This window comes from Triticum urartu, chromosome 3 (assembly GCF_003073215.2).
Source record: "Triticum urartu cultivar G1812 chromosome 3, Tu2.1, whole genome shotgun sequence".
In the NCBI taxonomy this organism is placed as follows: Eukaryota; Viridiplantae; Streptophyta; class Magnoliopsida; order Poales; family Poaceae; genus Triticum; species Triticum urartu.
Window position 1 is genome coordinate 44,849,282 of NC_053024.1, and position 15,903 is coordinate 44,865,184.

Genomic DNA, 15,903 nt, shown 5'->3' on the forward strand with positions numbered 1-15,903 from the left:
TGTTCAGTGCAGCATCATGTGGCACAAAAGACACTATGGTGTTTATCTCTCTTTCTTCCTCTGCATCTATCTCAAAAGTGGTACCCACTACATTATCTCTAATCAGAGGATCATCGAATCCATAGATTGCAATGCCTAGCGGGTGGTCATCGATTTCTGTAGGCATGAAGTGGGACTCTTGAAGCAAACTTGTAATGATCTGACGTAGAGCAGCCTTCTGATGGAACGGGACATGGCGATTGACTTCAGCTATCGCCAGGAAATCGTGGTTGAGGGGTGGCACCGGGTGCACCACCATGTCTCCGCGCACCACTCGATCGTCCGGCCCAAGCTTGATGGTCATCCCCGGCGGGATGTAGGGGACGACATTCACCGGGTAGTTCGCCATTGCTTTGGTCAGGGGAGCTGTGTTCGAGGGGTGGGTTGGCGATGAGTTGTGGGAAGTGTGAGGAGAAGGTGTATCGTCTGAGAGGTTTTTGATATTGGGCTCCCAGGGGGATAGATTAGTAGGAAAAGACCATCGCTCGTCCCCGACCGCCACTCATAAGGAAGAAAATCAAAGAAACACTTCATGCTTCAAATTTGTTACACAACGGTTACCATATGTGCATGCTACGGGACTTGAAAACCTCAACACAAGTATTCCTCAAATTCACAATTACCCACTAGCATGACTCTAATATCACCATCTTTATATCGCAAAACTATTGCAAGGAATCGAACATATCATATTCAGTGATCTACAAGTTTTATGTAGCATTTAATGACTAACCATGTGAATGACCAATTCCTGTCATCTCTCTAAATAGATATAAGTGAAGCAAGAGAGTTTAATTCTTTCTACAAAAGATATGCCCACGCTCTAATAGATATAAGTGAAGCAAAAGAGCATTCTACAAATGGCTGTTTTCTATGTGTAGGGAAACGGGCAATCCAAACTTCAAAAGATATAAGTGAAGCACATGAAGCATTCTACAAAGCCATACTCAAAAGATATAAGTGAAGTGCAAAGAGCATTCTATAAATCAACAAAGGACTATCTCATACCAGCATGGTGAATTTATTAAAAGTAAAGTAAAAAAGCACACGACGCTCCAAGATTTACGCATATCATGTGACAAATAAAAATATAGCTCCTAGTAAAATTACCGATGATTGTTAGAAGAAAGAGGGGATGCCTTCCAGGGCATCCCCAAGCTTAGTTGCTTGGGAGTCCTTGAATATTACCTTGGGGTGCCTCGGGCATCCCCAAGCTTAGGCTCTTTCCACTCCTTATTCCTTCATCCATTGTGATCTCACCCAAAACTTGAAAACTTCAATCACACAAAACTTAACAAAACCCTTGTGAGATCCGTTAGTATAGTAAAGCAAATCACCACTTTAAGTACTGTTGCAAACCAATTCATATTTTTTTGCATTTTAGATACTGTAATATAACTTTTCCATGGCTTAATCCACTGATGGAAATCGATAGTTTCATCAAAACAAGCAAACAATGCATCAAAAACAGAATATGTCTTAAACAAGACAGTGTGTAGTAATCTGGACATTCACCATACTTCTGGTACTGCAAAAATTCTGAAACAATTAGGAAAAATTAACAATTTGTATATAAAGGCAATGCAAAACGTTTCAGAACCATTTGACGTTCCAGTAAAAAATATAAAATCGTGCACTACAGCCAAAGTTTCTGTTTTGTACCGCACAAACCAACAAGCAATGTAAATATCCTAAAGGCAAATCTTGGCACATTATTTTTATAATACAATGGAATTGTAAAAGGGGATAATTATTTTTGTTGAAAAGTTTCGATAATCAAGATTCACAAAGTTTCCATGAGAATGAACAAAGTTCAAGGAGCTCCCTCACTTCAACAATGTTTGCCTCTCTCACTTTCACTTTCCTTTTTGAAAAGTTTTGGGTTCCCCTCTTTATTTTTTAATTTTAAACTCTATAAAAGCACTCAACAGAAATAAATGACTCTCTAAAACTTCCGGATTGTCTCCCTGGCAGCGCTTTCTTTAAAGCCATTAAGCTAAGCATAAGGTGCTCAAGTAATGAATCCACCCGGATCCCAAGGTATATCAAAGCCAATTTGAATTAGCAATGATTTGGCATTTAGTAGTGAGCACAAAGCAACATATATCAAGCAATGAAGAACTCTAACTCTCTTCCTATGCATCGGCATGTCATACAAGAACAATTCATGCACATCAAGTAAGGGCCAATGCATAGCATAAGAAATTTCTTGCAGTTTTATTGTGTTGGAAACATAGAGAGGCGGAGATGTAGCCCCTCTCTCATAATAATTGCAAGTAGGAGCATCAAGCACATGTGTATTATATTCATCAAAATTATCATGTGCAACGGTAAAAGGCCACCCATCAATATAATCCTTAATAAGTGCAAACTTCTCCGATATAGTGTAGTTTGTAGAATTCAAAAAGAAAATAGGACTATAATGTGTGGGTGCAATAGCAACAATTTCGTGTTTAACATAAGGAACAATAGCAAGTTCACCTCCATAAGCATAATTCATATTGGCATCTTGGCCACAAGAATAGAAATCATCAAGTTCATCAAAAAGGGATATTTCAAACGAATCAACGGGATCATAGCAATTATCATGGCATTCATCCTTTGGTAAGAACTAAGGGACATTAAATAATGTATGAGTTGGATAGTTACTCTCATTAGAAGGTGGGCACGGGTAGCTAATCCGATCTTCCTCCTTTTGTTCTTCGCTCTCCTCATCATCTTTTTCATCCAATGAGCTCACAGTTTCATCAATTTCTTCTTCCATAGACTCTTGCAAAACATTAGTCTCTTCTCGGATAGCGGAGAATTTCTCAATAAATTCATCAATATCATAATTTTATTTATAAGTCTCATAGCAATATTTAAGGATAGCTAAATTTTCAGGTCTAAACTGAATCTAAAAATCTTCAAACTCTTTAAACAAAGATTCAATTTCACAAGCACCCTTAAAAGCAACAAAATTTTCTATTCGTTCCACATCATAGTAATCATATATACCATTAGCATAAGAAGCTAAGGTTTCATTATCATTAAATTTACATGAAAAGGGAAGGTGTGGAGCCTTCATCCTAGAGCAACAAGTATAATCATATCTCAAGCATAGTTGCCGAGCATACCAATGCAACATATAAATTTGATACCATAATAGTTTCCCTTATTTAGTCAAGAGATAATCCCTAAAGCATTCACGTTTATCCAACGTGTCTCCCATTATATAATTGAATGGGGCTTTCTCAGAATTATTAAAGTAGTGCATAATATCTTTCACATAATGAGCATCGAGGGTTTTCGCAGGTTCCCCATCTCCATGAGTAGCAAGTAAACATACTTAGAATAGCAAATAAAATCCACTTAGTGATAAAGCAAACAAGCACACACGAGAATATTCACCCCATGCTATTGCTCCCCGGCAACGGCGCCAGAAAAAGGTCTTGATAACCCACAAGTATAGGGGATCAATTGTAGCCTCTTTCGATAAGTAAGAGTGTCGAACACAACGAGGAGATAAAGGTAGAACAAAAATATTCCCTCAAGTTCTATCGACCACCGATACAACTCTACGCACGCTTAACGTTTGCCTTACCTAGAATAAGTATGAAACTAGAAGTACTTTGTAGGTGTTGTAGGCTAGGTTTGCAAGATAATAAAGAGCATGTAAATAAAAGCTAGGGGCTGTTTAGAAAAAGACATAACTAAATTAGTTTCGGTAGAGAGCTTTTTGTCACGAGAAAGTTATTTGTCCCTAGACAATCGATAACTAGACCGGTAATCATTATTGCAATTTTATTTGAGGGAGAGACATAAGCTAACATAATTTTTCTTCTTGGATCATATGCACTTATGATAGGAACTCTAGCAAGCATCCGCAACTACTAAAGATCATTAAGGTAAAATCCAACAATAGCATTATAAGGCATCAAGTCCTATTTACTCCCATACGCAAACAACCTACTTACTCGGGTATGTGCTTCTATCACTCACGCCACCCACCATAAGCAAATCATGAACATATTGCAAACCCTACAGCGGGTCCGTGCTGCGAGGCCCATTTTGAGTTATGGAGAAAACTGTTCTTCCTTGTCCTCCGCTCCCAAAAGGGACCCATATTCGAGGTGGGTGGTGCCGAGATATGGCGCATAGCCAGAACCGGATACCTGTCTGGCACGCCGAAGAATGCGTCCGAGGAGTGGCCCTCGGAGTGGTTTTATATTGAAGACGTCGCCCTCCCCGACCTAGTCCGAATGGGCCTTCCCGAATTTTCTAGCGCTCCATTAAAGAAACGCCATAGCTGGCGCCCTCGGAGCCTCGAGGAGGAAGATAGCACGGAAGTCAAGATGTTAATGGACAAGATAAAAATACTCGCCCAATCCGGACTATCCATGATCGAGGTCATGGCAATTTCCATAACGCAAGGCGTACAACCACTCCAATCCAGAGGACTCCCCATGTGGAACTACAACGGGGAGGATGATACATCTCACTATGGGCGTAAGGGTCCGGATGACTTTGCCGCCCTAGCCGCCATGCTGGCGGATCTTTATAAAGGGGAGAAAGAAGAATTCACTCGCCTTAAGTGCCGGGACGGATTCTCCATGTACAACCCCCCTAGCTGGGCAAGCTTTCGATCCAGAATCTTATTCAATCCTTGTCTTAAGACACAACTAGTTGGACTCAAACCGACCATCTTTAATAGGAATGGCGGAAGGCTACCGCGGGGATCTATAGCCCCGCTCCGCAGCTGGAGAATCATATTTGGGACCTGGATCCCGGATTTGAGGAGGATCCGAATATATTTGTAGAGTTTAAGGATGGGGTCTTCTATCTGGCGAGCTATGGCGGCACATAGGTGGCCATTGTAGCTGATTACCCCGGTCTCCTGCCATCTTCCCACGTAAGTGCCCAGGGAGCATCTCCTCCAAAAGAGCTTCCACGTTATGCCTCACCCACCGCACTGTCTCGTGCTTCGAAGGGGAGGCGCTTGGCGCGCCATGCTGCCCCGGAGGCGTCTCATAAGAGAGTGGCACCTGCGCCAGGCGGGTCTTCGAATAGGAAGGTAGATGACAACACTTCCGAGCCTTCGTCAAAGAGGTATGGACTCGAATACGCCCCCTGGAAGTCACATCAAACTGTGACATTGTCCGCTGCGTTTTATCAAGAAGAGTGTTCGCCGGACTATGTCCGGGGATCCTGCCGGTCGCGCCTCTACCAATCAGGTTCCAGACCCTGCCTCTAGGGCGGGGGCTGATACGGGAGTGACGCCGAATTGCCCTCCTTCAGAGCATTCGGATGATGTTTCCGTCACGAACTCTGAAGTAGAGAGCGCCATGAATCATCCGCGATGGAGGGCCGCTCTTCGCGGCCCCAGCTTTACTAAAGAGGTGTTCAATGCCTTCAGCTCGGCTGATGCATACATCCGAGATGCTCGGGATGGGCTTGCCACAGCCACTGACCAGAATTTGAAAGATATGCGGGTAAGTATGCGTTGTATTGATCTGGTAACCATATACCAGTAGCCCCCGAGACTTGAAGCAGTTGAAACGACTGATTTAAGGATCATTGTATAAACAGGCACTCACGGAGAAGAACAACATGCTATCTCTGGAGCTAGAATAGTGCCGGGCCCAACTAACTGATGTTCCCCCGAACTGGGGAAGTCCAAGGAGGCATCGAAGGGTAAGGTTCCCTTCTATCCGGAAAATGTAATCATGTGCTAGTTGTGTTTATATGAAGAAATATTGCTGCATTATACGACGGCAGGCTCGTTGGCTCAGATGGAAGAGAAGCTAAAGGTCGTACAAACGGAGAAGGAACATGCCGAAAGGCAAGAGGCCGCTGGTCAACGTGTACTGACACGGACCAGGGACGAAAAGAACAAGCTGCAGGATGCCAATACCCAGCTCGGCGAAGAGCTGAAGGATGCGCGGACCCAACTAGCGGATGCTGTAAAAGACAACAAAAAGCTACAAGGCGGCATATTCAGTATGCCTTTCAAATTTATTGTCATACAGTTTGCTGGGGCTACTTCTGATAGGTTTATTCCTGTAGGTATTTTTACTGGGCGGCCCAAAGAAGAGGCATCCAACTTTCAAGGCAATATGTTACAAGAGCTGTCCGAAGTGTATGAGAGAGCTCGAAAAGCGATGCGGAGCGTTGCAAAGGATTTATGGCCATCCGAATCCCTCCAGGAAGTATGGAGCAACTTGTGAAGTTGTTCAAGGGAGCTCGGCGCCGCTTCAGATTATGGAAGATATCTACTTGCCGGGAAGGCGCATGAGAGGCTTGGGCCATGGTGAAAACACGCTATACCGGACTTGATCTGAATCATATGGCCCGGGTCGGACCTCGGGATTCAGATGGACAAGAGATTTTGGTGAGCTTGGTATATGACCAAGTAAAGATAGCCACGCAGTTTTCACAACAGGACTGTAAGCTAGACATCATGTTAGACGGCATAAAGGAAGAAGTTTTTGAGTCCAAGTGACTATGTACTTCAATTGACAATTTTATCCCCTAGCCGAATTGTAAAATGATTGTCATGGCAGAACTTTTCGCTTCGACCTCCGAATCCGAAGGTGCGTAGTGTTTCGGAATATCGGGCCGTTAATAAATACCGGGGCATGCGTGGAAACCAGGTGTAGGGGTCATAATTGCTTAAACAGACAAGTTGTATTCGGCTAGCTATGTTATATTACTCATTGATTGAAAGAAACATCTTCCAAAGAGAATAGCTTCATTAAGTGTTCCTTTCCCTGGGTGAACATGCGTTAGTAAGCATGCCTGAACTGTGATTCGAAAAATCGTAGTATACATAATATCTGGGGGTTCATAGTGCAACGAGGGTAAAACGTATTTAGTCCGCCGACCGATTATTCCCTTAAGAACGCTAGCTTTCGCCTTCACCCAGTCTGAGGTACAAGTCCAGATGAGCCGGCTGTAACAATCGCAGAGGTGCTCCCTTTATGCCCTAGCCGAACTAACGGGAACATAGGGCATAAGCACAGGAGCCAGGCAACCCAGCTTGGCAAAAACTTAAGTCATAAAGGTGCATATCATGGCGAAGAAAAGGTATATATGATAAAAGGACATATATGCGGTGAGCTTGATGCTCCGAAAAATGATAATAAGCTTCTGCAAAAGAAGCCCCCAGGTGTTATGGGCATGTACATTTAAGGATGTGTACCTCACTAGTGTACGGTCTAGCTGTACAAGAGCTATAAAGCTAAAGAAAAACATGTACATAGAGAGAAAATGGAAAGAGCAGAAAAAGAAACAAACAATGAGTTCGGCTCTAGGCGTAGAATCTTCGGAATCTGGCGGCATTCCACGAGTTCGGCTCTAAGCGAATGTCCGATGCGTCACGTCGACGGTACGCACCTCCAGTGAGAACTTCATCTATAATGAAGGGACCTTCCCACTTGGGCATGAGTTTGTCCTTTTTCTTTTCTGGCAAGCGTAGAACGAGTTCACCAATATTGTAGGTCTTAGCCCGCACCTCCCTGCTTTGGTATCTGCGAGCTTATTGTTGATAGAATGCGGAACGGGCTTTTGCAACATCATGCTCCTCTTCCAGGGCATCTAGACTGTCCTGCCGATCTAGCTCGGCTTCTCTCTCTTCGTACATGTGCACTCGAGGTGAATCATGAATAATGTCGCAGGGCAAAACGGCCTCCGCGCCGTACACCATGAAAAATGGTGTGTAACCGGTAGTGCGGTTGGGCGTCGTCCGCAGCCCCCAGAGTACGGAGTCGAGCTCCTCAACCCAGTGTTTGTTCGACTCTCTTAAAGATCGTACTAGTCTGGGCTTAATGCCTCTCATGATAAGACCATTAGCTTGTTCGACATGACCGTTTATTTGGAGGTGATAGATGGAGGCATAATCGAGATTGATGCCCAGGTTAGCACACCATTTTTTCACTTCGCCGGCTGTAAAATTGGAGCCGTTATCGGTGATGATGCTGTGTGGGACACCATAACGGTGTACAACGCTAGATATAAAGTCTATCACTGGTCCGGCTTCTGTATTTTTTTAACTGGCTTGGCCTCTATCCACTTAGTGAATTTATCTACCATGACCAGCAGATATTTTTTGTTATGGATTCCCCCTTTGAGGGGTCCGACCATATCAAGCGCCCAGACCACGGAAGGCTAAGTAATGGGGATTGTCTATAAGGCGGTAGGTGGCATATGGATCTGATTGGCGAAAAGCTGGCATCCCACACAACGTTGGATAAGGTCCTGTGCATCTGCTCGGGCCGTCTGCCAGAAGAAACCGGTACAGAAGGCATTGCTCACAAGAGCCCAGGCTGCGGCGTGGTGACCGGCAAGACCAGCATGGATATCGTCCAGGAGCTGCCATCCTTCTTCTTCAGAGATACATCTTGGAAGTATTCTGATACGTCTCCAACGTATCTATAATTTTTGATTGTTCCATGCTATTATATTATCTATTTTGGATGTTTAATGGGCTTTAATATACCTTTTTATATTATTTTTGGGACTAACCTACTAACCAAAGGCCGAGTGCAAATTGTTGTTTTTTTTGCCTATTTCAGTGTTTCACAGAAAAGGAATATCAAACGGAATCCAATCGGAATGAAACCTTCGGGAGAGTTATTTTTGGAACAAACGTGATCCATGAGACTTGGAATGGACGTCAAGAAAGAAGCAAGGAGGCCACGAGGCAGGAGGGCGTGCCAAGGGGGCCAGGCGCGCCCCCACCCTCGTGGGCCCCTCGCAGCTCCACCGACCTACTTCTTCCTCCTATATATATACTCAAATACCCTGAAAACATCCAGGAGCACCACGGAACCCTATTTCCACTGCCGCAACCTTCTATACGCATGAGATCCCATCTTGGGGCCTTTTTCGGCGCTCCGCTGGAGGGGGAATCGATCACGGAGGGCTTCTACATCAACACTATACCCTCTTCGATGATGTGTGAGTAGTTTACCACAAACCTTTGGGTCCATAGTTATTAACTAGACGTCTTATTCTCTCTCTATTAGGATCTCAATACAAAGTTCTCCTCGATTCTCTTGGAGATCTATTCGATATAATTCTTTTTACGGTGTTTTTGTCGAGATCCAATGAATTGTGGGTTTATGATCAAGATTATCTATGAAAAATATTTGATTCTTCTCTGAAATCTTTTATGCATGATTTAAATATCTTTACAAGTCTCTTTGGATTATCTGTTTGGGTTGGCCTACTAGATTGATCTTTCTTGCAATGGGAGAAGTGCTTAGCTTTGGGTTCAATCTTGCGTTGTCCTTTCCCAGTGATAGCAGGGGCAGCAAGGCACGTATTGTATTGTTGCCATCGAGGATAAAAAGATGGGGTTTATATCATATTTCTTGATTTTATCCCTCTACATCATGTCATCTTGCCTAATGCGTTACTCTGTTCTTATGAACTTAATAGTCTAGATGCATGTCGGATAGCGGTCGATGTGTGGAGTAATAGTAGTAGATGCAGAATCATTTTGGTCTACTTGTCGCGGACGTGATGCCTATATACATGATAATGCCTAGATTTTCTCATAACTATGCCTTTTCTATCAATTGCTCGACAGTAATTTGTTCACCCACCATAGAATTTGCTTCAATGAGAGAAGCCACTAGTGAAACCTATGGCCCCCGGGTCTATTCTCCATTATATTATTCTCCCGTCAACAAGCTATTTCTGTCGCCGTTTATTTTGCAATCTTTATTTTCCAATCTATACAACAAAAATACCAAAAATATTTATCTTATTATCTCTATCAGATCTCACTTTCGTAAGTGACCATGAAGGGATTGACAACCCCTTTATCGCGTTGGTTGCGAGGTTCTTATTTTTTTGTGCAGGTACGAGGGACTTGCGTGTAATCTCCTACTGGACTGATACCTTGATTCTCAAAACTGAGGGAAATACTTATGCTACTTTGCTGCATCATCCTTTCCTCCTCAAGGGAAAACCAACGCATGCTCAAGAGGTAGCAAGAAGGATTTCTGGCACCGTTGCCGGGGAGATCTACGCACAAGTCAAGACTTACCAAGTACCCATCACAAACTCTTATCCCTCGCATTACATTATTTTCCATTTGCCTCTCGTTTTCCTCTCCCCCACTTCACCCTTGCCGTTTTATTCGCCCTCTTTTCTGTTCGTCTCTTTTTGCTTGATTCTTGTGTGCTTGTGTGTTGGATTGGTTGTTACGATGTCTCTGCCAAAAAGTATTGATCTTTACCATAGAAGGTTGGAAGAAATTGAAAACAACGTTAGAAGTTTCATGTCCTTGCAATTTGAGCATAATAATTACTTCAGAAATGAGCTTAAAGAGCAAAAAGGTTTTATGGAGTACATGAATAAAGATCTCGATGATATGTCTAAGGAATTTTATGGTTTGAAATCTCAGTTTGCTCATCTTGAAAAATTAATAGCCCAAATTTCAGATAAGCAGGCCACCTTAGTTAATAAGATGGCCGCCAAACCGGAAGTATTAGACGATAATAAGGATGAAGATCCAAAAGTGATTGATGTGTCTCCTATTAAATCTTTGTTTTGCATTATGAATCTTGATAATGATGGGACTGGAGATGAGTCAACTTTAGCTAAAAGGCGTCCCAATGATTCAGAGTTTTTAGATCTTGATGCAAAAATTGGTTAAAGTGGGATTGAAGAGGTCAAAAATTTACATAGTAATGAACCTACTATTTGGATTTCAAGGAATTTAATTATGATAATTGCTCTTTGATAGATTGTATTTCCTTGTTGCAATCCGTGCTAAATTCTCCTCATGCTTATAGTCAAAACAAAGCTTTTACCAAACATATCATTAATGCTTTAATGCAATCTTATTAAGAAAAGCTTGAATTAGAAGTCTCTGTCCCTAGAAAACTTTATGATGAGTGGGAACCTACTATTAAAATTAAAATTGAAGATCATGAATGCTATGCTTTATGTGATTTGGGTGCTAGTGTTTCCACGATTCCAAAAACTTTGTGTGATGTGTTAGGTTTTCGTGAATTTGATGATTGTTCTTTAAATTTGCATCTTGCGGATTCCACCATTAAGAAACCTATGGGAAGGATTAATGATGTTCTTATTGTTGCAAATAGGAATTATGTGCCCGTGGATTTCATTGTTCTTGATATAGATTGCAATCCTACATGTCCTATTATTCTTGGTAGACCTTTCCTTAGAACGATTGGTGCAATTATTGATATGAAAGAAGGAAATATTAGATTCAAATTTCCATTAAGGAAGGGCATGGAACACTTCCCTAGAAAGAAAATTAAATTACCTTATGAAACTGTTATGAGAGCCACTTATGGATTGCATACCAAAGATGACAATACATAGATTTATTCTTGTTTTTATGCCTAGCTAGGGGCATTAAATGATAGCGCTTGTTGGGAGGCAACCCAATTTTTTTTGTTTCTTGTTTTTTTGTTCCTGTTTAGTAATAAATAATTAATCTAGCTTCTGTTTAGATGTGGTTTTATGTTTTTAATTAGTGTTTGTGCCAAGTAGAACCTTTGGGAAAACTTGGGGGAAGTCTTTGCGATCTTGCTGTAAAAACAGAAACTTTAGCGCTCACGAGATTTGCTGCCATTTTTTACTGGAGAGTGAGATTAGGTTGATTATTTTTGAAGATGATTAATAAACAAATTCCTCACGTCCACCAATTTGTTTCAGAATTGTTGGGGTTACACAAGTATTCCAAACCTACATATTACTACAGACTGTTCTATTTTTGATAGATTCTGTTTTTCATGTGTTGTTTGCTTATTTTGATGAATTCTATTTTTGATAGATTCTGTTTGATTTTTAGTTTACCACAATAATACTTGCTGTACACACCTTTTGGAGACACACACATGAATCGTAATTTATTAGAATACTCTATGTGCTTCACTTATATCTTTTGAGCTAGATAATTTTGCTCTAGTGCTTCACTTATACCTTTTTAAGAGCACGGTGGTGGTTTTATTTTATAGAAATTATTGATCTCTCATGCTTCACTTATATTATTTTGAGAGTCTTTTAGAATAGCATGGTAATTTGCTTTGGCTATAAAATTAGTCCTAATATGATAGGCATAAAAAATGGGTATAATAAAAACTTTCATAGAAAGTGCATTGAATACTATGAGAAGTTTGATACTTGATAATTGTCTTGAGATATGAAGATGGTGATATTAGAGTCATGCTAGTTGACTAGTTGTGGATTTTATAAATACTTGTGTTAAAGTTTGTGATTCCCGTAGCGTGCACGTATGGTGAACCGTTATGTGATGAAGTCGGAGCATGATTTATTTATTGATTGTCTTCCTTATGAGTGGCGATTGGGGACGAGCGATGGTCTATTCCTACCAATCTATCCCTCTAGGAGCATGTGCGTAGTACTTTGTTTCGATAACTAATAGATTTTTGCAATAAGTATGTGAGTTTTTTATGACTAATGTTGAGTCCATGGATTATACGCGCTCTCACCCTTCCATCATTGCTAGCCTCTCTAGTACCGTGCAACTTTCGCCGGTACCATACACCCACCATATACCTTCCTCAAAATAGCCACTATACCTACCTATTATGGCATTTCCATAGCCATTCCGAGATATATTGCCATGCAACTTACCACCGTTCTGTTTGTTATGACACGTTACATCATTGTCATATTGCTTTGCACGATCATGTAGTTGACATCGTATTTGTGGCAAAGCCACCTTTATAATTCTTTCATACATGTCACCACTGTTCAAGATATCTTCCGATATGCCGAAAAATCGGCCGATTTATCGCTTACCTCTGTCAGACCGATAAGATAAATCGGTCGATATGGCGATAAATCGGCCGATATGCCGATAAACTGGCCTATTTACCCCTTATCATGGGTCGACTGATAAGTTCCCAATAAGCGATATCCCCAACATTGCATGTCACTCTTGATTCATTGCACATCCTGGTACACCGCCGGAGGCATTCACATAGAGTCATATTTTGTTCTAGTATCGATTTGTAATTTTTGAGTTGTAAGTAAATAAAAGTGTGATGATCATCATTATTAGAGAATTGCCCCAAGTGAGGAAAGGATGGTGGAGACTATGATTCCCCCACAAGTCGGGATGAGACTCTGTACGAAAAATAAAAAAGAAAAAGAAAAAAGAGGCCATAAAAAAGAGAAAAGTCCCAAATAAAAAAATGTGAGAGAAAAAGAGAGAAGGGACAATGTTACTATCCTTTTACCACACTTGTGCTTCAAAGTAGCACCATGATCTTCATGATAGAGAGTCTCCTATGTTGTCACTTTCTTATACTAGTGGGAATTTTATATTATAGAAGTTGGCTTGTATATTCCAATGATGGGCTTCCTCAAAATGCCCTAGGTCTTCGTGAGCAAGCGAGTTGGATGCACACTCACTTAGTTTCTTCTGTTGAGCTTTCATACACTTATAGCTCTAGTGCATATGTTGCATGGCAATCCCTACTCACTCACATTGATATCTATTGATGGGCATATCCATAGCCCGTTGATACGCCTAGTAGATGTGAGACTATCTTATCCTTTTTGTCTTCTCCACAACCAGCATTCTATTCCACATATAGTGCTATGTCCATGGCTTACGCTCAAATATTGCATGAATATTGAAAAAGTTTGAGAACATCAAAAGTATGAAACAATTCCTTGGCTTGTCATCGGGGTTGTGCATGATTAAATACTTTGTGTGATGAAGATAGAGCATAGCCAGACTATATGATTTTGTAGGGATAACTTTCTTTGGCCATGTTATTTTGAGAAGACATGATTGCTTTGTTACTATGCTTGAAGTATTATTATTTTTATGTCAATATTACACTTTTGTCTTGAATCTTTCGGATTTGAACATTCACGCCAAAATAAAAAAATTACATTGAGAATTATGCTAGGTAGCATTCCATATCAAAAATTCTATTTTTATCATTTACCTACAAGACGACGAGCAGGAATTAAGCTTGGGGATGCTTGATACGTCTCCAATGTATCTATAATTTTTTATTGTTCCATGCTATTATATTATCTGTTTTGGATGTTTAATGGGCTTTAATATACCTTTTTATATTATTTATGGGACTAACCTACTAACCAAAGGCCCAGTGCAAATTGCTGGGTTTTTTGCCTATTTCAGTGTTCCGCAGAAAAGGAATATCAAATGGAATCCAAATGGAATGAAACCTTCGGGAGAGTTATTTTTGGAACAAACGTGATCCGGGAGACTTGGAGTGGATGTCAAGAAAGAAGTGAGGAGGCCACGAGGCAGGAGGGCACGCCCAGGGGGGTTAGGCGCGCCCCCACCCTCGTGGGCCCCTCACAGCTCCACCGACCTACTTCTTCCTCCTATATATACTCATATACCCTGAAAACATCCAGGAGCACCATGAAACACTATTTCCACCGCCGCAACCTTATGTACCCATGAGATCCCACGTTGGGGCGTTTTTCGGCGCTTCGCCGGAGGGGGAATCGATCACGGAGAGCTTCTACTTCAACACCGTAGCCTCTCTGATGATGTGTGAGTAGTTTACCACAGACCTTCGGGTCCATAGTTATTAGCTAGATGGCTTCCTCTCTCTCTTTGGATCTCAATACAAAGTTCTCCTCGATTCTCTTGGAGATCTATTCGATGTAATTCTTTTTGCGGTGTTTTTGTCGAGATCCGATGAATTGTGGGTTTATGATCAAGATTATCTATGAACAATATGTGATTCTTCTTTGAAATCTTTTAAGCATGATTTAAATATCTTTGCAAGTCGCTTCGAATTATCTGTTCGGGAACGTAGTAATTTCAAAAAAATTCCTACGCACACGCAAGATCATGGTGATGCATAGCAACGAGAGGGGAGAGTGTGATCTACGTACCCTTGTAGATCGACAACGGAAGCGTTTGGTTGATGTAGTCGTACGTCTCCACGGCCTGACCGATCAAGCACCGAAACTACGGCACCTCCGAGTTCTAGCACACGTTCAGCTTGATGACAATCCCCGGACTCCGATCCAGCAAAGTGTCGGGGAAGAGTTCCGTCAGCACGACGGCGTGGTGACGATCTTGATGTACTACTGTCGCAGGGCTTCGCCTAAGCACCGCTACAATATTATCGAGGATTATGGTGGCAGGGGGCGCCGCACACGGCTAAGAATATGATCACGTGGATCAACTTTGTGTCTCTAGGGGGTGCCCCTGCCTCCGTACTCCGTATATAAAGGCTCAAAGGGGGGGGTGCGGCCGGCCTAGAGGTGGCGCGCCAGGAGGAGTCCTACTCCCTCCGGGAGTAGGATTCCCCCCCCCCCCAATCCTAGTTGGAATAGGATTCACGGAGGGGGGGAAAGGAGAAGGGGGGCCGTCCCCCTCTCCTTGTCCTATTCGGACCAAGGGAGGGGAGGGGCGCGCGGCCCATCTCTGGTTGCCTCTTCTCTTTTCCACTAAGGCCCATATAGCTCCCGGGGGGTTCCGGTAACCTCTCGGTACTCCGGTAAAATCCCGATTTCACCCGGAACACTTCCGATATCCAAACATAGGCTTCCAATATATCAATCTTTATGTCTCGACCATTTCGAGACTCCTCGTCATGTCCGTGATCACATCCGGGACTCCGAGCAACCTTCGGTACATCAATACATATAAACTCATAATATAACTGTCATCGAAACCTTAAGCGTGCGGACCCTACGGGTTCGAGAACAATGTAGACATGACCGAGACACATCTCCGGTCAATAACCAATAGCGGGACCTGGATGCCCATATTGGCTCCTACATATTCTACGAAGATCTTTATCGGTCAGACCGCATAACAACATACGTTGTTCCCTTTGTCATCGGTATGTTACTTGCCCGAGATTCGATCGT